This window comes from Capra hircus, chromosome 2 (assembly GCF_001704415.2).
Source record: "Capra hircus breed San Clemente chromosome 2, ASM170441v1, whole genome shotgun sequence".
NCBI classification, from domain to species: Eukaryota; Metazoa; Chordata; class Mammalia; order Artiodactyla; family Bovidae; genus Capra; species Capra hircus.
In genome coordinates, this window is record NC_030809.1 from 74,462,042 (window position 1) to 74,485,707 (window position 23,666).

Below are 23,666 nucleotides of genomic sequence, written 5' to 3' on the forward strand. Positions count from 1 at the left end.
GTCTTACCCCCAGTACCTCAGAACATAACCTTACTTGTAAATAGGATCACTGCAGATATCATTAGTTAAGATGAGGTCATGCTAGATTAGAGTGAGCTCTTAATTCAGTATAACCAGTATCCCTATAAAAAGGGGAAAGTTGGAGACCCATCTGTAAGCCAAGGAGAGAGGTCTGGACCAGACCCTCCCAGGGAACCAAACCTTCCCTGTTTTTGTCAGTCCCAATGTCCCAGTTTATCCCTCCCTTTCCTGTCCCCTGGTAACCACAAATTTGTTTTCTACATCTGTGATTCTACTTCTGTTTTATAAATAAATTCATTTGTACCATTTTTTTTAAGATTCACATATAAGCAATATTCTGTGATGATGATCTTTTTCTGTCTTACTTATTTCATTCAGCCTGCTTTCTTTCTTAATCAGTGACTTAAGCCCTGACTCAACTCTAGTTTAGAGATCCAGAGCTAGGAGTCTAGGACAAGTGCCCTTTGGTCCCCCTGTTCTACTGTGGTAATTATCAGTACAGTTATCTTAAGATAATATTTTGTTGAGTTTGCTTCTTTCTTTGTTTTGGGCTTTTTTTTGCATTTACTTTTCTAATGGGGAAATTATGCACTTTATTTTATTTCTTGTAGTAATTACCGTTTTTAACCATACATCTTTAACCTAAGTATGTCATTATTATCTTATTCTCCTTCCTAGACAGCTCCAAGGGTCTTTACACTCTGATGTTTCATTAATCTTCCCTTGCTCCTTTAATTATAGGCAGTAGAAATCCAGAACATACTAACTCAACAAAAGTAGAACTTCCTAACTCATATGCTAGGTCCAGACCTCAAATGGTATAATCTGACTCTTAAGGTCCTCTCTGCAGGCATTCTGTGGACAGCTTCATCTATGTTGCCAGGAAAAATTCCTTGCCTGTAAATCCTGGCTTACTTAATCTTTATATTTCTTTATCTCTATAGGAATGAGCTGGTGATTGGTGACAAGGAAGATCTTATGGTACATTTCTGAATGACTCACCTTAAGTCACAAGTTCAACCCTGAAAATATCCAATATGGGTTGTGGTGTATATTGTGAATGCCTGTGTCATATACTTACCCCTGGGGCTGTAAGTGGAGGTTGAGTCAAGTACAGGGCAAGGCCACTGGTGTGTGATACCAATACCAGAAGAAATATAGGAACTGGGCCTTCAATAGACAGATATAACAGAAGCCAGTATGTATATAATCATCATTCACTGAATAAAATAATAGACACATAAATGAAGGAATGGGTTTCCCTCATAGCTCAGCAGTAAAGAATCCACCTATGGTACAGGAAATGCTCTTTGGATCCCTGAGCTAGAAAGATCCCCTGGAGAAAGGAATGGCTACACACTCCAGTATTCTTGCCTGGAGTATTCCTTGGACACAGGAGTCTGGCAGACCACAGTCCAACAGTCTATAGTGAAGTGAAGTGAAGTCGCTCAGTCGTGTCCGACTCTTTGCAACTATGGGGTTGCAAAAAAGACATGACTTACTGAATAAAAACAACAAAACAGTCTTAAATTTTGATAGAAGCTTTTAAAATACATTAGCACTATATTTCTTCAAACTGAAGCCTGGAGTCTAAAGTGCTGGAGAGATACACATTTTAAGAGATTCAGTGTGGTAGGTGTCAATAATGATAACAAGTTGGGGTGGAGAGAAATAACAAAACACTGGAAATATTGAATTGTAGATTAATTGGTTCACATGTAATGCCAGTTCTCTAAGCACACATTACTTTTCACATACAAGAAAGGAATACTGTGTAGCGACTAAGATTGCAGACAGATCAGTAGTATCCAACAGAACTTTGTACAACAGTGGAAGTGTTCCCTATCCACACTGCCCAAAATGGTAGCCCCTAGACACATGTAGCTGCTGAGCTCTTGAGATGTGGCCGTGTAACTGAAGAACTGAATTTTATTTAATATTAATTAAATGTAAATAGCTACATGGGCTAGTAGCTATCTTATTAGGCAGCACAGCTCACTAGTCTTAGAATACCTTGAATAGTACCCTGCCCCCTCTTATTTGATAGCTTTAAGGCATTAGGCATTTTGCAAAACCCTCCTTGCCTTTATTTTCCCCATCTGTATAATGAAAGTGAAAGTGAAGTCACTCAGTCGTGTTTGACTCTTTGCGACCCCATAGACAGTAGCTTACCAGGCTCCTCTGTCCATGGGATTTTCCAGGCAATAGTACTGGAGTGGATTGCCATTTCCTTCTCCAGGGGATCTTCCCAATCCAGGGCTTGAACCTAGGTCTTCCACATTGTAGACAGACGCTTTACCATCTGAGCCACCAGGGAAATCTGTATAATGGGGGAAGTATATACTTAGCTCAATGGGCTCTTTTGAGATTAAATAACTTCATTTATGTGTGTTTGGCACTCACTATCTTAGTTTGAACTGCTACAACAAAAGAACATAGGCCATGAAAAGTGAAAATCACTCAGTTGTGTCCAGCTCTTTGCGACCCCATGGACTAACCACCAGGCTCCTCTGTCCATAGAATTCTAGGCAAAAATACTGAAGTTTGTAGCCTGTCCCTTCTCCAGAGAATCTTCCCAACCCAGGGATTGAACCCACGTCTCCTACATGACAGGTGGATTCCTTACTATCCGAGCTACCAGGGAAGCCTATAGACTGGTGACTTGTAAATAGCAGAAATGTATTGCTCACAGATTTGGAGATTAGAGTACAAGATCTGAGAGGCAGCATGATTGGGTTCTGGTGAAGGCTGTCTTCTGGGTCGCAGATTGCAGACTTCTTGCAGGGAAGGAGAACTGAGGGAATTCTGATGGGTTTCTTATTTATAAAAAAGCTCTATTTCCATTCATGAGGGCTCCGTGAATTAATGACCTTATGGCCTAAGCACCTTCCAAAGGCCCTACCTCCTAACACCATCACATCAGATTAGGATTTCAACATAAGGATTGAGCACCTGCATGCCATGCTCAAGTGTTAGTCATTATTATCTTTATGGTCCCCATCCTTTCACCATCCTTGGAATGGAAGCCAAAGAAATTAAGGGCCAGTAGTCCCAGCAATTAAAATTTCTAATTGAAGGTCTTTTAGCTGTAACACTTGGGCTATTTATTCATAATATATACATTATTGTTCACTGAGTACAGAAAATGGAGTTACACTGTAGCTTGGGGACATTTCAGGAAGAACATTTCGATACTAAGTATTGTGAATTGGAATTGATTCTTGGAATTGGTTGCCAAGAGAGAGAGGGAAATTTTAATTTTTATCAACCAAGGGTCCCTGGATGTGCTTCATGATGTTTTGGTTGGTATTTTTCATTTTTAAGGTGAATAAATGTATTTTAAAATCTTTAAAATGATAATCATGTTTTTAAGTATTTCAAGTTATTTGCCAGTAATACCTATGGCCTTCCTACTAGACATGTTTAGCAGAGTTTTCCTTTAAGGATATCCTTCCTCGAAATGTCAAAATACAATTTCACAGAACTTAGAGGTTACTACTTTTTAATCTGCTTCCATTTTAAAATCATTTGTTCAATGAAATTTGAAAACCAAAGTGTCTATCACTGGTGTTGACGATTTTGCAGAGTATGTTAGTTGTCATCCTTCTTTTCATCCCTTAGTATCAAGTTTATATTTTGTCCCCTACAGTGTTTTGAGATATTGAAAAAATCACTGGGTTCATTTTTCATTTCTTCAGATTTCTTTGGTTTTTGTAACTTTTCCCCATCAACTTTGCAGTTTAATATTTTAAACAACTGTTTTGTAGTTCATTATGTCTTATTAATAATAATTTGAAAGATTTATTCCAATTAATACTTGTAGTATGCCCTGACAGAACCATTTAATCCTTTTTAAATGTGCAGCTGAAATCATTTTCAAGTTTTTAGCTTTCTCATGGTAATATTGGTCAATTTGTTTTATTTAAATATTTCGGTGCATCCTCTTATTTAATTTCTCATACTTTCTCCCTCATTTTTGAATATTGACAGTTGATTATTAATATTTTGTGAATTGCAATCCTATTTTTTGTGATTTGCTTGTGAGCTGTAGACTCTTAAAATTGTGTTTCTCTCTTCCTAGTATAACAGCATATTCTGGTACAATTAAACTGGTTTTGAACTGGGAACTAATTTTATCAAGCTTGGTGAGTTTGTAGAAATGAAGTCTTACATGTAATACAACATTCACTTGCTAGATTAAAGGGAAAAGAGCTCCTCTAATTTATGTCTTTTAGTATGCCCAGTAGATATGGCTAAACAATCTATAAAATATTTCACTATCATCATGTATAATTTAGCTTGCAGCTGTTTCATACTGACTAAATCAGTTCAATGAGAAGTGTTGAGATTTTGAAATGACCAAATTACCAAGTTTTCCCTCAGTGATGGCATAGAACTTACTTTATTTTCATTTACAAATTCGGTACACGTATATATTTTTCGGCAAGACCTATAAATTCTTCTGTTCCAATCATGTAATGTTTAAAATTTCAGGTTGTTATGATTCATTAACACCATTGAAGCATGCTAAAATGTGAAATCTATGCAAACTGAAAAAATTTAATCTACACGTGCTCCATATGATGTTTAGTTTCCTTTGTTTTACTTCTAACTCAAATATAAAGCATTTTTGCTCTACCACCAGCTGTGATATTTTGAAACGTTTCTGAATCAATTTTAAAAGCATTACATTATGATACATACTAAAAATGAAAATTACAGTTGAAATATTTAGAATCTCGGGGTTAAAATAAAATAATCCGAGCGGTGGTGGAGACTTCCAGTGCTTTCCCATGTCGGTGTTCTTCTGCTCCCTTGGGCATCTGGATCAGCACACTTCCCAGCCCTGTTGCAGTTAGGTGGTGCTGCGTGGCTCATTCTGGAGTGTGCCCAGAAGAGACCATGGTGGAGACCACTTGTTGAGATGGCAGAGCTATCATTGAGAAGGAAGGAGCCACGAGGTAGAAGTAGCCACATCTCTGAATCACTGCGTAAAAGGCAGATGATAATGTTTTACGTGGCTTTGCAAATCACGTACCTTTTCTGTCATGTGTTCTTTTGTTGTGTTTTACATTGTTTTCACAAATCTTTAAAATGAAAAAGCCATTTATAGCTCAAAGGACATATGAAAACAAGCTGTGGGTCCTGCTTTACACATGTGGTGCCAGACAAAAATTTTTGTATTAACCCAATAAGTTGTAGGTGCTGATTATCACAGCATGCCTGACTAATACACCTATGATCTCATCCAGCTCCCTAACCACACCAGATTCCTGAAGAATACTTCCGATGTTAGAAGGCTGTATGCTGTACACTCTGTGAAATGGCCTATTCCACTCTTGAACAATTCCATGTGTAAGAAACTATTCTCTTTTTAGTGAGCCAGAGTCCTGATTCCATTTTATCTGTTGATTCCCCTTCTACCTATGGATAAATTTACACTTTATGACTGCTTTTTATTATCCGAAGATAGGTCTCCCCTGGTCTGTTAACTTAGAAGAAAACAGAATAGTATATTAAGCAATAAAAAAAGAAATAGACTCAAAATAATAAAAGTAATGTAAACTATTGCGTTGGCCAAAAGGATCACTTTTTAATACATGCATTTTAAGTACTTACTCCAAAAAGTGAATGTTTGCTTTGCATTTGATCTTTCTTGCCAGCATTTTCCTGTGTGTGTTAGAGCATGAACCTCAAAGCTTCCATAGAATATTTGTTTGGCCAGTAACTTACTTGAAATCATAACTCATAGAGTCTGTATATTAACTATTTAGTAACTGTCAAAAAAGATAAGCAGTTTAGTATTACATGATTTACTCTGTCTGTGCTAGTTCATAGTAGTTAGTTATCTTTTTTAAAATTAACTTCTATTGGAGTAGAGTTTAGTTGCTTTACAATGTTGTGTTAGTTTCTACTGTATAGCAAAGTGGAGCAGCTATACATATACATGATTGTAGTTGTTAGTCCCTTAGTCTTGCCAGACTCTTTGTGCCCCATGGACTGTAGCCCGCCAGGCGCCTCTGTCCGTGAAATTTCCCAGGCAAGAATACTGGAGTGGGTTGCCCTTTCCTACCTCTCCTCTTTTCTGGATTTCTTCCCAGAGGGAGTAGAGCTCCCTCTGCTATACAGGAGGTTCTTATTTGTTGTCAAGTTTTATAAAATTGTAATAAGTGATCATGTATTTTTTAATTGCTTTTTTTGTAATAATTTTCTTGGGGAATGATACCACTTTTGCCAGTCCTTAACATCATTTGTTGAAATCTGGGAGATCTCTTATCAATACCTAAACTTTTGAAAATTTTTATCTTGTCAGTTTTATAAAACTTTTCATTTCTGGTTTATTTACAGTTTCAGGTTCATGAAAACCTGAACAGTTGAACTAATTTTAAGTTGGCTAGGTGCTGTTGTTTAGTCGCTCAGTCAGTCTGACTCTTTGTGACCCCATGGACTGTAGCCTGCCAGGCTCCTCTCTGTCCATGGAATTTCCCAGGAAAGAATGCTGGAGTGGGTAGCCATCTCTTGGTTAGGTGCATTCATCTTCTTGCTGCTGCTACTGCTAAGTCACTTCACTCATGTCCGACTCTGTGCGACTCCATAGATTATCCCTGCCTTATTCCTGTACTTTCAACAGGTAATCTTTTTAAAGCCAACTGTTGTGAATAAACTAACCTTGTTTGCCCAGGATAGACTCAACTATAGGAAAGGTAGACGTCCTGTTTCAACTTTAGTAGGTGTTCATGTCACTTAATTTCTGGTGGGAATAAATGAACTATTCCTTCTTTTACTTCCTACCTTTACTGTTTGCTGTTAGGTTGATAACCAGGGTGACCACATATACCAATTTATACCTGTTGCATAACAAAATAACATATCCCCTTTTACTCTGTCCAGTTTGGAGAAAAAAAATTATATGATTATCTTACTGATCATTGACAATGATTGTCAGAAATTTCTTGTATTAAAGTGCTCCATTTTGTTTGGTGGATAGCAACCTGATTCCTTCATTTATCTCTTTCAGTACCAAGTAGTCTATGAGATGGTATTTGGACATTCTGAAATCCTTAGGATGGGGAATAATTCATGAATGTGTATGTCATCCTTGTGCAAGGGCCATATAATATAACTTTTGCTTATGAGCTGCAAAAGCAAATACAAGAATTACTTTTTAATTTAAAGAAACATTCTCTCTGTTCTGAAAGATGTGGTACATTTTCCCATTTTCTGAGAATGAGAACTGCGTGCCTGTTTCCCTTTTGCCTGTGCTGCTATAACACTCACACACAAATATGTTGGTCAGTCAAGTATGTGTCAGTCAAGTATCTCTCATAGCTGTTTTGATGGTTAGTATCTGCCTGCCTTTTAGTGAGAGTGATTTTATAATGTGTATACTCTTTGGTTCTTCATTAACAATCATAAGTTTTTGGCAAGGTATTCTATAATAAAATCATAACAGGTACCTTTTCAGCACTCAGTAAATGTCAGTCATTACTGTTTTTGAGGCTGAGTGGGGAAAGTACCCAAAGCCCAGTGGAATGCTTTTGAAACCCTGATACAGAGAAAAAAAGACCAATCATTAAAAATAAGCTAGCCACACAATATTAGCCTTAAAGTAATTTGTAGTACTTACCACAAATTTGGCTCTTTATTCTGTATTATCCTGTGTATTTTGTATTTCTACGTAGGCAGTAAGTTAGTTGTGAGCAGTTGCTTACTTACCATGTGCAGTCTTAGAAATAAGAGAGCTGTAAGATAGATCTGAGAGTCACATTTCCTAAGTATAAATCTCAGCACAGATTTTTGTTGATATTTTTATAAATAAATATGTAATATACATCTACAGAAGAAAATAAGAAAATAAAACTATGAAAACTAGCCACGAGTAAGTTACTATCACCCAGAGAAAGTAAGTCATTCTTTTTTTTTTTTTTCTTTTACAAATAAACCAGATCATATTGTACATACTGTTTCAGGAACTAGGTTTTTTTCTTTTACCTGAAATTTCATCATCTTGACTGCCAGCAAATGAGTTTCTGCAGCTTACTGAACGTATTTTCATTTAGTTAGCCAGTCCTGTAGTATTCCCAGTTTTTCACTTTTACACAGCACCATCATTTACATTGTAACTCTTTCTTTGAATTAAAATCGTCTCAGTGGTCTTACTGGATCAAAGGTGAGGTTTTTGATGATACGTACTGCTAAATTGGCCTCCAAAGAGTTTGGGCCATTTTTCACTCCCACAAACAGAGTATAAGAATGCCATTCACTCGGCAGAGTCAGAGTTCTCTTTTATCATTGCTGGTAGAAAATGCTGTTTTTTTAAAATTGCTTTTCTTTAATCAAAAAATCTTTAATTTCTTTTCTGTGAAGTACCTATTTATTTTGTAAGGCTGTTTTTCACAGGTATGTTCATCTTTTTCTTTATTGCAAAATAAATAACCTTTAATAACAATCATTACTACACAGAGCTGACTGAAGATTCTTTACAGCCTCAGTAATAATAATGGGCTAAATTACTGCCTTGTGCAGTAAAAAATATTTTTGTGACTTAAATGCAGATATATATTTAATAAAATTTAAACTTTCCTTTTTTATTGAGGTATAATTTGCATACTACATTATATTGTACATAATAATGATTACATACAGTCATTACATATAACATAATGATCCAGTGTTTGTAAAATGATCACCACAGAGTCTAATTAACATCCATTGCCATGCATGCTTAGTCACTCAGTCTTGTCCAAGTCTTTGTGACCCCATGGACTGTAGCCTGCTGGGTTCCTTTGTCCATGGATTTCCCAGGCAAGAATACTGGAGTGGGTTGCCATTTCCTCCTCCAGGGGATCTTTCCAACCTAGGGATTGAACTCACAGTTCCTACAGTGGCAGTCAGATTCTCCTACACTAGGCCACCAAGGAAACCCCAAACACCGTACATATTTACAAAAAAAATGTTTTGTATTTTGAAGAGAACTTTCAAGATTTTACTCTCAGCAATTTTCAAATATAGAGTATTAGTAACTATATTCACCCAGCTGTACATTAGGTCCCCACGACATACTTATTTTATAACTGGAGTTTTGTCACTTTTAATTCCCTTCACTCATCCCCACCACCACCACCACTCTGACAACTACCGAATCTCTTATCTATATCTATGGTCTTAGCTTTTGTTTTGGGTTTGGTTATAGATTTTTGCATATTATTTAAGTGAGATTATGCAGTGCAGTAGTTTCCTCTTAACTTTTGAGTTCTCTCTTACCCTGGTTATAATTACCTGCAGTCAACCAACATCTGAAAGCATTAAATGGAAAGTTCCAGAAATAAACAATTCATAAGTTTTAAATTGTGTGTTGTTCTTAGTAGAAAGATGAAATATTGTCTTGTCCCCCTCCATCCCACTCTGGATGTGAATCACCCCTTTGTCCAATGTATCCCACCCATTAGTCACTTAGTTTCTGTCTTGGTTATCAAATCAACTTGCCTAGTATCACAGTGCTTATGTTCAGGTAACCCTTATTTTACTTAATCATGGCCTCAAAGCACAAGAGTAGCGTTGCTGGCAATTTGGATTTGCCAAAAAGTACTTCCTTTAAGTGAAAACGGTAAAAGTTCTTGACTTGAAAGGGGAAAAAAAACCAACTGTAGGTTTGCTAAGGTTTGCTAAACTATAGGTTTGTCTGAGATTGCTAAGGTCTACAGTAAGGATGAACCTGCTATCTGTGCAGTCGCAAAGTAGGGAAGAGAAATTTGTGCTAGTTTTGCTATCACAACTCAGACTGAAAAATTATGGCCACATGATAAGTGCTTAGTTAAGATGGAAAAGACATTGAATTTTGGGGTGAGAGGTGATTGACAGCACTGTGTTGTGCCAGAAAGCACTGAGCTTATAGGAACACTTCAGCAAGGGAAATGAGTGAACCACATCATTTACTGCAAGTTAGGGAGGTTACTGGAGAAGGAAATGGCAACCCACCCCAGTGTTCTTGCCTGGAGAATCCCAGGGATGGGGGAGTCTGGTGGGCTGCCGTCTATGGGGTCGCACAGTCGCATACGACTGAAGCGACTTAGCGGCAGCAGCAGCAGCAGGGAGGTTACACAGATTCTGGAATGGGTTTGGACTGAAAAATGAAGTTACTGGAGAGGCTGTCTGCTGCAAAGAAGCTACTGCTGCTTTTCAGCAGAGGTGAAGTTAATTAAGGAGAAAAACCACAGTCACATAAATTTTATTATAGTGTATTATTTTAATTGTTCTATTATGAGTTATGGTTGTTAATCTCTTACTGTCTCTATAAATTAAACTTTATCAAAGGTATATATATATGTATAGGAAAAAAGATAGTGTATATAAACTTTGCTTCTGTCTACTGTTTCAGACATCCCCTAGAGGTCCTGGAATGTATCTCCCATGAGTAAGAGGGGACTACTGTATTTGTCTTGCTCTCTCTGACTTATTTAACTTAGCTTAATACCATCAAGGTTCATCCATGTGGTTGCAAATGGCAAGACTGCATTTTTTTTAATGGCTAAATAATACTCTATTGTATATGTATGCCACAGTTTTTTTATCTGTTCATCCATCAGTGGACACTTGGGCTGTTTCCATATCTTGGCTAATGTACATAGTGCTTATGTACAATGCATAGTACATAAGCAGTATACATGTACAGTGCATAGTACTATGAGCTTAAACCTTTCTTAACTAATTTGGGATTCACATATCACTCTTGCATCTTACTTTATCCGAAATGCTCTCTTGTACAACTTCTACTCGCCCTGAGCTAGACACTTGATATTTAATAAATAGAACACTAGATTTTCTTTCTTTGTAAACTCAGCCGTTTCTTTGGAATACTGATCTAAGATGTGTGTGTAACTCTTTGTTATTTTACATGTTCTCATTATTAGAGGAGAAGGTGCTGGCACCCAGTACTCTTGCCTGGAGAACCTCATGGATGGAGGAGCCTGGTGGGCTACAGTCCATGGGGTCGCTAAGAGTCGGACACAACTGAGCGACTTCACTGTCAACTTTTCACTTTCATGCATTGGAGAAGGAAATGGCACCCCACTCCGGTGCTCTTGCCTGGAGAACCCCAGGTACAGGGGAGCCTGTTGGGCTGCCGTCTCTGGGGTCACACAGAGTCGGACACGACTAATGCGACTTAGCAGCAGCAGCAGCATTATTAGAAAAAGGATGAGTTAGATGTAAGAGTGGTACTGTCACAAGACCTCACAGCACATTTTTGTCAATACCTTTGCACAGCTCTAGTATTTAGGAGACCTCAGTTTTGAAAACCCAAGAGTTTGTTTTTGTAGGCTTACATAAAGTAAAGCGAATACTCAGGGCATATGTGTTAATGAAGTTTATGGAGACTGAATATGTGAATGTCGGTTACTGTGAGAGTTGAGTTCTGCTCCTGTCAGCATGAATAGTGTATTCTCTTCAGGTTAACCTGCATGGACTAGTCCAGTTGTGATTAGAAGGCAGTTGGTTAAGCAGGGCTTCAGATTAAGGTGAGTTTGGTTGGATAGATGGTCTGCTAGGAAGATACCTGTCATAGGCAAGGAAACGGTCAAATCTGTAGGCCTGGGCAAAATGTTTTCTCTATTACTGAGATTGGCACGATGGGCACTACTGCTTGCCTCCAAGGTTAGGTTCTCAACTTTCCCAGTTGTTAAAACACTTTCTTATTAAGTTCAAAAAAGATGAGTAATAGTGCTTTGGATGTAGGTGGATGTAAGAGTCCTTTTCTATACCTTAGCAGTACAGTAGTACTTTGCAGCCCATAGTCTGGTAATCCATGCTGCAGCCTAACAATCCTGCTTCTCTTTGTAGACTTGGTCCAGTGGGCTCACTATAATTAATTAGTACTCACTGCTTTAGATTATATACTCAAGTTCTTTGGATACTATTGAACTCTGGAATCATGTTTACAGATTTATTCCCAAGTGTGGATAATTGCATCCTGTGTGTGCACAAGGACATACACATAAGCTTTGCTTCTCACTCCCGAAGTGTAGTCTTTTTACCACTGCTGAAGAGAGGGCCAGGGGGCTCCCTGTTTGCCTGAAATGCTGCCACATTTGATGTATACCAATAGGGTGAATATCCCAGGGTACAGCAAGATGCAGCTATTATACCTTTCTTTTGAAAAAAAAAAAAAAAAAGGAAAGTTAGCTCTTCTTACTTTTAATTAAGTGTGTAAATTGGCATGGTATTCATAACAGCTTCTTCTCATTGAAAAGCTAAACCATGCCCAAGAATCCTCAACTGGTCTCATTTCTGGATGGAGTTTTCCTGTGTTTTTCTTTTCTTCTTGTTTTTCTTTGAAATGTAGTTCGGGGTTGATGTAAGTTTAACAGTTAAAATTTGTTGTTGTTGTTGTTGTTGTTGCATTAGGTCTTAGTTGTGGTGCATGGGTTTAGTTGCCGCATGGCCTATGGGATCTTAGTTTCCTGACCAGGGATCAAACCAGCATCCCCTGCATTGGAAGGCAGATTCCTTACCACTGGACCACCAGGGAAGTCCCAACAGTAATCCTTAAATTTACTTTTTTCACTAAAAGGAACCCTCTTCAAAGGGATTATTGGTCACCTGTTAGAGAGGAAGATTAAGGAGTTATCACTTGGCTGCTAAGGGAACAATTTGCATGTAAGGAACCAGGTCAAGGAGATTAGAGGTCTAACCACTGAGTCCTGGGGTGTCTTTTCCCTTAAAAGCCAAAGAATGTACAAGGAGACAGCAAAGGGAAGACTTTCCATTCCTCTACCTCCTCCCCAGGAGTCCTGATCTTAACAAAGTTCACCTCTGTACACTTAGTTGCACAAGCCAGAAACTTGAGCATTGTATTTTCTCTATCACCTAATCTGATCATTCACAAGTCCTGTAGGTTTTACTATGAATGCTAGTTTTTAAATTTCTGCTGGCTTGATATTCTTGAGTTTATGGACCAGGCTTGCTCTACTCTGTACCACAGAAAGGAGCAAGTAAGAATAGGTGGTAATGTCTGTTAGCTAAACTAATTCAGAATGTGGAAGACGTTTTAAATATTATACAATATCACCTATTATACAAATAGGTGATATGTCAAAGTGATTAAGCTCATGAACTCTAGAGCCAGACTGCTTACTCGGATTCTTCTCTTCAGCTCACTAGTTGTGTACCCTTGGGCAAGTTACTTAATCTACCTGTGTCTCCATTTTCTCAACTCTGAAATAAGGATACTTAATACTACTTGCCTCATAGGAAATGCTTAGAACCTACCTATCACATAGTAAAGTGTTAGCTTTTGGTTCTTTTGTTGTTTTTGTTCAAGAATGAAAAGAATCTGTTCCTCAGCTGATGAATTTGATTCTCACTGTTAATTGTTAACAGCTCTTTTACTCAATAGGGTATTTGAGATGAGTCATTCTAAGATATAGCAATTAAATTATCCTTATTATCCTTACCCTCTTCCACTCAAGCTTGTGTCCCACCATTTGATTCTGGATTAATTCTGTCTTTGTTAATGAGTTAAGTGAGCTGAATGTTATGTAGGATCATAAAGCACTTTCTAAAGTGTTACTTTGCACACGTGATGATGATTGTGATGCTGCCTTGGCAAAGAATTATCTTTTGTTTGTCGTTAGTGATTAGATGACTGCATCGTCGTTGTTTACCTTCCACCCCTCAGAAGTCTGTTTGGTGTAATTTGGGTCTCCTGCACTGCAGCCAGATTCTTTACTGTCTGAGCCACCAGGGAAACCCCAATTATCAGCTAAGAAGGGAGTGATCAGCACTGGGAAAATTGGTTCATATAACCAAAAGGAGAGAAAACTTTGGGGCAGGGCGAGGGGTGTAGTACATTATGCATCCCACAACTACTCAAGGAATAAGAACCAATTTCCCTTCACAGCTCTGTGGTTCTCCCAGAGTTGTAGAAATAAGCATGAGAAGAAAGAAATTAAGTAATTTTCAGACACTGTTGTATAATAAAGCTTCTTGCCAGCATTGCCAGAGGCCTTGTTGCTCTTACATGATATCAGATGTGTATTTTCATTATTCTAAGTCCCCTGGCTTTTGATTCCACTTTGTTGTCTCATTTTCAGAACTTTTTAAAAATAAATTTATTTAAACACATGTGCTGTGCTGTGCTGTGCTGTGCTTAGTCGCTCAGTTCTGTCTGACTCTTTGGGACCCCATGGACTGTAGCCTGCCAGGCCCCTCTGTCCATGGGATTCTCCAGGCAAGAATACAGGAGTGGGTTGCCATGCCCTCCTCCAGGGGATCTTCCAAACCCAGGGATCGAACCCAGGTCTCCTGCATTGCAGGCGAATTCTTTACCATCAAAACTATTTTTGTCATATATGTCCTTTGAGAAAACTCGTTTAGGCAATGACTTTATAAAAAACTACCTCTCTACCCCTCAAAAAAAGTCAGTGTATACTTTATTAGCATTCTTTGACTCATTTCTTTTGAGCCCAAAGATGACTATACATTGTTACTTAAAACATATTCATACTACCGGAATTTCTAGAATCAGTATGTATTTTTAAGTTAATCAGTAGTATAAATTATTTTTTGGAAATTGTTTCTCAAATATAGATAAATTACACTTCATCAAATTTAAAAGTTTTGTATTTATTTCAAAGGACACCACTAAGAAATGGAACAGAAAAAACCTAGAAAGGGAGAAAATATTTGAAATATTTATCTGGTAAGGGATTTATATACAGAAAATACATAAAAAATTCTCTTAACAACTCAGTAGTTAAAGACACATAACTTAATTTTAAAATGGGTAAATGATCTGAATGAACAGAGGTTTTTCCAAAGAAGATATGCATACAGACAATAAGTACATGGAGAAATATTCAACATCATTAGCCATCAGTGGAAATATAAAACAAAAGCACAGAGAGGTACCACTTCATACTCACTAGGATGATTGTAATTGAAAAGACAATGATAAATACTATCAGAGATATAGGAAATGGGAACCCTCACACACTCCTGGTGGGCATTTAAATTGTACATCCACTTGGGAAAATATAGTTACTATTTAACCCAACAATTTGACTCTTAGGTATATAACCAATAAAAGTGAAAACATATGTCCACACAAAAATTCATGATGACTGTTCGTTGCATATTCATAGTAGCTAAAAGAAATAACCCAGGTGTCCATCACCTGGGCACCTGGAAAATTGGTTCATATAACCAAATAGATAGAAAACTTCGGGCCAGCAGGGAGGGGTGTAGTTATTAATTACATTATGCAGTTAGGCAATGACTTTATCAAAAACTACCTCTTGCAGAATAGGGAAATGTATAGAAACAGTAGATTAGGGGTAGGTGGTGGATGGAGGGATTAGGAGATGAAAACTAAATAGTACAGATTTTCCTTATGGGACGATTTTTACATTCTGAAATTGATTGTGGTTATAATTACACAACTCTGTGAATGTACTAAAAGTTATTGAATTGTATATTTAAATAGGCAAATTATATGATATGTGAATTATATCTCAACAAAGCTGTTACCAAATATAAATGTCAAGGACTTCCAGATAACTGAAGACAATGATGGTCTTCTAGCTACGGCTTCCCAATTTTCCTTCAAAAAATAGAACTGTAAAATGAAAATTTTAAAGACATAGCGTAATTTCAGAGAATTTAAAACTTCAAAATAACTTGAAACAAACCAAAAAAAATTCACCAAATTCTACATGTGATCTCTCACACTCTTACTCCATTCCTGCCTGCCATAAAACTTTGTGGCAAGCAAGGCCATAAAAAAGGCCAAAAAAACAGGCGGGGGGCAGGTGGGGGTGGTCAGCCAGGTGGCTCAGCTGGTAAAGAACCTGCCTGCCAGTTCAGGAGACGAGACTCAGGTTCAGTCCCTGGGTCAGGAAAATCCCCTGGAGAAGGGAATGGCAGCCCGCTTCAGTGTTCTTGCCTGGAAAATTGCCTTGGACGGAGGAGCCAGGCGGGCTGTAGATCATGGAGTCGGCAGAGTCAGACACGACTGAGCTCACACGCACACGGTCATGGAAAAGCCTGAAATTGTCATTTGCAAGAACAGAGATGGACCCAAAGAGTGTTATGCTTAGTTACAGAAGTCTGACCGGAAAAGATAAATAATCTCTTATTTGGAATCTAAAAGATAAAGCAAACCAGATGTATATAACAAACCAGAAACAGACTCACAGATGTAGAAACAAATGGTAGTAACCAGTAAGGGGAGGAAAAGGGGGTGATAATGGGACAGGGGATTGAGAGATATAAACTGCTATATATAAAATGAGTAAGCAACAAAGATACACCGTACAGCACAGGAAATGTAGCCATTAATAACTTTAAATGGAGTATAATCTATTAAAATATTGAATCAACAGTTGTACACCTGAAAATAATATAGTGTAAATCCGCTATACTTCAGTTGAAAAAAAGGAGGCGGCAAAACAGAGGGACGCTAAGCTTGATCTGAACCCTCAGCCGGAAGGACTAAGTTTACCTTGAAAAATTCTAGAAGAAAAAAAAAATCTAGAGTGGAACAGGAGAAACTCTAGGGAAGGGAGTTGAAAACACAAGCAGTTCGAAGTGGCAGCGTTCAAAATACATAGCTTCTAGAGGAGACAAAAAGGCACATAAGAAAGAGAGAAGTACCCTTCAGCAGGTGAAGGGGGAATAAAGCAAAGGGAGAGAATTCATAATGCAGCAAGACAGAGAACCACAAAACTGGATTCGTAACCAACTTCTCCCCTCTGAATAAAACAACTGGCTGAAATACCTGGACTTCGCAATATTGACAGAAGAGGGCACCATTAAAATAAGAATCTGTAAAACATCCTGATAAAGTAGTGTGCAAACCAAAAATTCATAGCAATAAACAGATTTATCTGTAAAGATGAAAATAAGTGAGGTAAATTTCTAGCTCAAAACAAAATCTAGGAAAACAGCAACAAAGTAAACCTAAAGAGAGTACAGCGAAGGAAATAATAAGGATAGAAAGTAGCAAGTAATGTAGAGAATGGAAAACCAGTAGACCTAATTAATCTATACTTTTTTTGAAAATTATCAAATTAGACAAATCACTAGCTACCTTGATCATGTAAAGGAAGAAAGTATAAATATGCAAAGTAAGATAACAAGGTTGAGAATGGTTATTGAAAACAATTTTTTATTTTAAAAAGTCACAAGATAGGGAATTCCCTGACGGTCCAGTGGTTAGGACTCCACTCTTTGACTGCCGAGGGCCCTAGTTCAGTCACTAGTCGGACAGCTAAGATCCTGCAGGCCAAAAAAAAGAGACTATACAACTGCTAAAAGAAAACATGAGTTTTTTACTTTAACCTTAGTTTAGGAAAAGACTTTCTCACTGTGACTCTTAAAGACACCCTTGCATATGCACACATTTATTCATTTGGGGAGTGTTTGTAATTGCAAAATATTGAAAGTAACCTAAATGCTCATACAGTAGAATGACTGCATAAATTATGGTACAGCTGCACAGTGAAGGATTATGCAGTTGTAAGGAAATGAGGAAAGTCTCCGCACTGTTAAGGTGCAATTAAGAGAAAAGAGTAAATTACAAATAGTATCTGTAGTAGGCTACTCTTCATGTAAGAAGGGAGATACATCGATATATACATGTATCTGCTTATTCCTGCAAAATAGTGCAGGAATGATAAACCAGAAATTAATAAAATTGCTTTCCTATAGGTAAGGGGGTTGAAATGGGGTAGAAAGATCAGCAGTAGTAGAAACAAGACCCTGGGGAGGAAGGGGAACAACATTTTTTTTGTCTAATTCTGACTCTTAGAACTCTTAATTTTTCACATATCCTCCAAAAATAAGTAAAAGTCAATCTGGATGTGTATTTGGTAGGTGGTGATTCTAAAATGGAATATAAGCACTAACAAATGAAACTTACTGTATTACAAATGAGTAACAAAATCACTGACCTGAGTGGGGAAGGAAGGAACTAAGTAATTTTGGAAAATACAGTTTTGATTATATACTAAAAGTGAAGTCGCTCAGTCATGTCCGACTCTTTGCGACCCCATGTACTGTGGCCTATCAGGCTCCTCCATCCATGGGATTTTCCAGGTAAGAGTGCTGGAGTGAATTGCCATTTCCTTCTCCAGGGGATCTTCCTGACCCAGGAATCGAACCCAGGTCTCCCGCGTTGCAGGCAGGTGCTTTACTGTCTGAGCCACCAGGGAAGCCCGGATTATATACTAGAGGGCTAAAGATTGAAAGAACAAATGTTGTACTCTGTGTGGTAAAAGTGTTTCCCACAGAAGTATTGTTTAGGAATTCTGAAACTATCTCTGAGTTTGAACAAATAAGTGAATATATTGTGTCAACAGATAATGAATGTACAGTTTTTCTATGTTGGATAAGGAAGCTACAGATAAGGAAATAAGCAATTATGAACCCTGTTTTCTTTGGAGTTGGAGATATCCATAGGAACCCATGATTTTTCATATATATGCAGATGCAGAATTCAGAAATATAGACATGTGAATATGTATGTTAGTACACATATGTACATGTCTTGGTTCTGTCCTGAGAGGGGCAAAAAGCAGTGAGATCCTAGTAACAGTAAACATGTTAATGCCTAGATCTTCTCCAAATAGCTTTTTCCAGAAAAAGGAACGGTGGTTCCTGGGAGAAACGGTTGAGTCTGAGGCTGGGGTAGGGAAAATAACAAGATAAGGCTGGAACATCATATGGTACCAGAAAGTCATTTTTTAAATGGGACTATTGGATTTTAACCCACAACAAAATACGTTTCTCATACATACAAATAAATAGATAAATTGGGAGAAGGGATAGCACTTTCTCACAGTGGAATTCCAGGGAAATTAAAATAACCAGTAGGCAAACAGCACTGTAGTAATTATTGCATGCAAGAACTTTCAATGGGTGCTAAAATTAGAGAAATTATAATGAGAAACAAGATATTTCAAAGTCATAAAATGCCTCCCCACAAGATGCTTATTAATTACAAAGGAGAAAATAGTAACTTTAGGAAAAACATGGCAGACACCACTTTAACCAAGTAACCAAAATAAAAATCACCAGTTGTAAAATTTGTCAACATCATGTATACCCTGGTTATGATGCACTGAGGGTGGTTGTACTTCTCTGGTGTTGTTGCCAGAAATGCATGAGCTCAGTCTAGTCTAATCAGGAGAAAATACAAGGTAAGCCTAAATTGCTGTCCTTCTACAGAATAACTGACCAGTGCTCTTCAAAAGAGTAAAGGTCATGAAAGACAAAGACTGAGGTGAGGAGCTGTCCCAGGCTGGAGGAGAGTGAGCAGACTGACAGTGCAGCGTGAGACCCCAGATCGCATCCTCCAGCAGGAAGAAGACGTCGGTGGGAAACTGAAGAGTTCTTTGGCTTAAGGAATTTAAGTAAGATCTGTACATTAGTTAACAGTTCTTGCCCTGCCGAGCTGCTTACCATGCACCAAATTCACTCCTCCTCTGCCTTTGGCTCTCACTCATATTGTTGCTTCTCCCCCACTTTTCTCTTGCTTCGCTATCTGGCAGATTCCTTCAAAAGATAGCTTAAATGTCACTTCCTCCACAAAACATTCTCTGCCTCTCCAGAACTAGTCTTCAAGGCCCACTTGAATGCTTCTTCCCCTGTCCTGGCATTTACCACACTGATAAAATAATGTTTGTATCTTTCTCTAGACCATCTGTGGTATAAAGAATAAATTAGAAAGGGGCAAGACCATTTTTAATAGGGCTTCCCAGGTGGTACAAGTGGTAAAGAATCTGCCTGCCAATTCAGGAGATGCAAGAGATGTAGGTTTGATCTCCAGGTGAAGAAGATCCCTTAGAGGAGGAAATGGCAACCTACTCCAGTACTCCTGCCTGAAAAATTCCATGGACAGAAGAGCCTGGTGGATTGTTGTCCCATGGGGTCACAAAGAGGTGGACACAACTGAGCGACTGAACATGTCTTAACATGTTTTAAAGGTTAGAGAGCAGTAAGAAGCCTCATGGGGAAATCCAAGCAGAAGATAACGTTTGCCTATATTAGGATATTGCCAGTGGAGGTAGAATTCAAAGATACTTAGAAAGTTTGGAAGATCGTTGAGGGCAGTTTGTCCTGTTTGCCACTAGACTCATAGCAGGGAAATTCTCACAAATCCTACCTTATAAGCATGACTCCCAATTCCTGCCCATGGACTGTGTCACTTTATTTTTAACTGTCTTGATGCCTTATTTCTGTAATTATCTATGGAGGTCTGTGAGGCTGGCACTTTGGATATTCCACTGGTTATTAAAGGTTGATTCAGTTCTTGTAATTGGGAAGTGTCTCAGTTCTTCCTTACCATTCTCAAATCTTCTTTGACATCTTAAGTAAAGAGGATAACTGAGTTTATTTATTTGTTTACTTGCTTGTTTGCTTTTGGTGAGTGGTAGCCAAGAATAGAGATGTGGGTTCGATCCCTAAGTTGGGAAGATCCCTGGAGGAGGGCATGGCAACCCACTGCAGTTTTCTTGCCTGGAGAATCCCATGGATGGAGGAGCCTGGCAGCCTTCGGCCATAGGGTCGCAAAGAGCTGAACACGACTGAAGCGACTCAGCATCCAGCCAAGAGTAGATGAGAAACCAGTGGTTTTTTTCTGCCTCTAGACCAGTTTCCCATGGTAGATACCTTTATGGTTCTTTCATAACATTCTTTCAGTTACCCAGTTTTTAAAAGTGTTTGGATTATCCTTGACTTAGCCCTCTCTTTCATGAGTCATTCATGACTAGCCAAACTTTGCTTTGAGGTGTCTCTCCACTATCTTCGTTTTACCCCAACCATGGTCATCTTATATCTAGATTATTCTAAGAATCTCCTAGCTTACATTCTTAACTTCTCTGCCTTATTATCTTTAACTTAGATTTGTGAGAATTATGTTGATGCTAAGTTGTGATATTGAATTATCTCAGTGGATTGAATTTCCCCCCGAATTGAAAGTATTAAATGAGATAATAGTTGAGTGCTTTATAAGTATATATCCCCTAGCTCTTGGTGTATTTCTTCCTTTTAACAATCTTTTCACTTAAACTGTAATGTTTGATTTTAAAGGTCTTTCATAATTGAGCCAATATTTGTTTATCCTTAAGTTCTACAGAGAGAAGAAATAGTGTACCAAGTGTACCAATTAAGAATAAAGGCTGTAGACTATAAAGCCAGCCTCACAACTTGGGTCTAACATTACACAGGAGAAATCACTTGATCCATTTATACCTCTGTCTTTTCAACTTTAAAATTGGAGGTACGGGGCAATGTTTCCTTCAAGGTTTTTGCCATGAGGAATACCTAATATTTGCAAATGACTATTTGGCATACTGCAGGATATCACATTTTATCTTACTAGTAGAAAATAAAAGTATATTAATATTCATCTTAGGTGATCAGTTCTGAAGCACTTAATATAAGTTATATATTTTTAATGTTAACTGCACATGTATTAACAGACAGGAAACATTTAAATCATGAAATACTTTCACTTGGGGAAAATCTCAGGTGCACTGAGTGTTAAAAATGCTTGCGTGACTTCTAAATATAAGTAGTAAGGTCACGAGACTCATTACTACTGTGGAAAAAGCAGTCCAGGAGTAAACTTCATGCTTTACGAAATAAGGAGTCCATTCCATGAGGGACACAATCCCTTTATGTTTATATTATCCACCTTTGCAATTAATCAGATCCAGTAAGAGCTCACAAGGAAACAGGTTAGATAAGGTTAATGTTTGGTTATTTCCAAGTAACATGTGATAGAAACTTGCTGTAGTATCAGATTAGCTGTTTTACACTAAGACTACTATCCTAATGCAGAGTTCCAGAAAAACATCTATTTCTGCTTGATTGACTATGCCAAAGCCTTTGACTGTGTGGATCACAATAAACTGGAAAATTCTGAAAGAGATGGACATACCAGACCACCTGACCTGCCTCTTGAGAAACCTATATGCAGGTCAGGAAGCAGCAGTTAGAACTGGACATGGAACAGCAGACTGGTTCCAAATAGGAAAAGGAGTACCTCAAGGCTGTATATTGTCACCCTGCTTATTTAACTTCTATGCAGAATACATCATGAGAAACACTGGACTGGAAGAAGCACAAGCTGGAATCAAGATTGCCGGGAGAAATATCAGTAACCTCAGATAGGCAGATGACACCACCCTTATGGCAGAAAATGAAGAGGCACTAAAAAGCCTCTTGATGAAAGTGAAAGAAAGAGTGAAAAGTTGACTTAAAGCTCAACATTCAGAAAACGAAGATCATGGCATCCGGTCCCATCACTTCATGGGAAATAGATGGGGAAACAGTGGAAACAGTGTCAGACTTTATTTTGGGGGGCTCCAAAATCACTGCAGATGGTGATTGCAACCATGAAATTAAAAGATGCTTACTCCTTGGAAGAAAAGTTATGACCAACCTAGATAGCATATTGAAAAGCAGAGACATTACTTTGCCAACAAAGGTCCGTCTACTCAAGGCTATGGTTTTTCCAGTGGTCATGTATGAGAGTTGGACTGTGAAGAAGGCTGAGCACCAAAGAATTGATGCTTTGAACTGTGGTGTTGGAGAAGACTCTTGAGAGTCCCATGGACTGCAAGGGGATCCAACCAGTCCATTCTAAAGGAGATCAGTCCTGGGTGTTCTTTGGAAGGAATGATGCTAAAGCTGAAACTCCAGTACTTTGGCCACCTCATGCTAAGAATTGACTCATTGGAAAAGACTCTGATGCTGGGAGGGATTGGAGGCAGGAGAAGGGGACGACAGAGGATGAGATGGCTGGAAGGCATCACTGGCTTGATAGACGTGAGTTTGAGTGAACTCTGGGAGTTGGTGATGGACAGGGAGGCCTGGCATGCTGCAGTTCATGGGGTCGCAAAGAGTCACGACTGAGCAACTGAACTGAACTATCCTAATGAATAAAAAATGCTAGAGAAAAGGAGGACTGCTGGAAAAGGTTGTACAGGAAAGTTTAAAGATGGTGTTGTGAATGTCCAAATAGCCTTCTGGCTTTACCAGTTCTAAACATTTCACCTCACTCGCTCATATTTTTATCACACTCCCATAATTTAACATTTATAATATTATTATCTAATATACCAACCACATTCATGCTACCCCAGTTATTAGTTAATATCCTTTATAGGTTTTTGAAAAATCTTGAGACCACTCAGAAATCGTCAAACCACTTTATATTTGTTACATCTCTCTGGTCTTTTATAATTTTGCCTATTTTTCCGTTTATAATATTGGTATCTGAAGACTTCAAGCTAACTGTCTTGTAGAATGGTCCACAGTCTACATTTATTTGTTTTATCATGACAGATTACATTTAAATATTTTCAGATGAGTACTATATGAGTGGGATTTTTTTTTTTTTTTTTTGGTCCCTAATTATATTAGCCTGTCCTATTATTGGTGATGTTAAAGTTGCTCACTTGGGTAAGGTAGAGTCTGCTGGTTTAACTTTTACTCTTTGAAATTAAAACTTAACGGCATCTTATGATAAACATATTCATGTAAGACTAAAAAAAAAGTTAACAGTAATCAAAGACTATCTTGGTTCAATAACAATCTTTCATCTGATAGGTTTTTGTCATTTATTCCTAGTCTTTGCTGGA

The 23,666-nt window shown here is 38.0% G+C and overlaps 1 protein-coding gene across 4 annotated transcripts in view; it reads left to right on the plus strand.

Annotated features, from left to right (window-relative positions):
* The window catches only part of R3HDM1 (R3H domain containing 1), a 163,054-nt gene that overhangs the window by 24,552 nt on the left and 114,836 nt on the right, over window positions 1-23,666 (plus strand). The window contains exon 2 of one of the 4 annotated variants that reach the window (XM_018062263.1): window positions 19,246-19,430. The exons of the other annotated variants lie outside the window; for them this stretch is intronic. The gene's annotated coding sequence lies outside the window, so the exon portion shown is untranslated. The remainder of the gene's footprint in view (window positions 1-19,245; window positions 19,431-23,666) is intronic. 4 annotated transcript variants of the gene reach the window in all.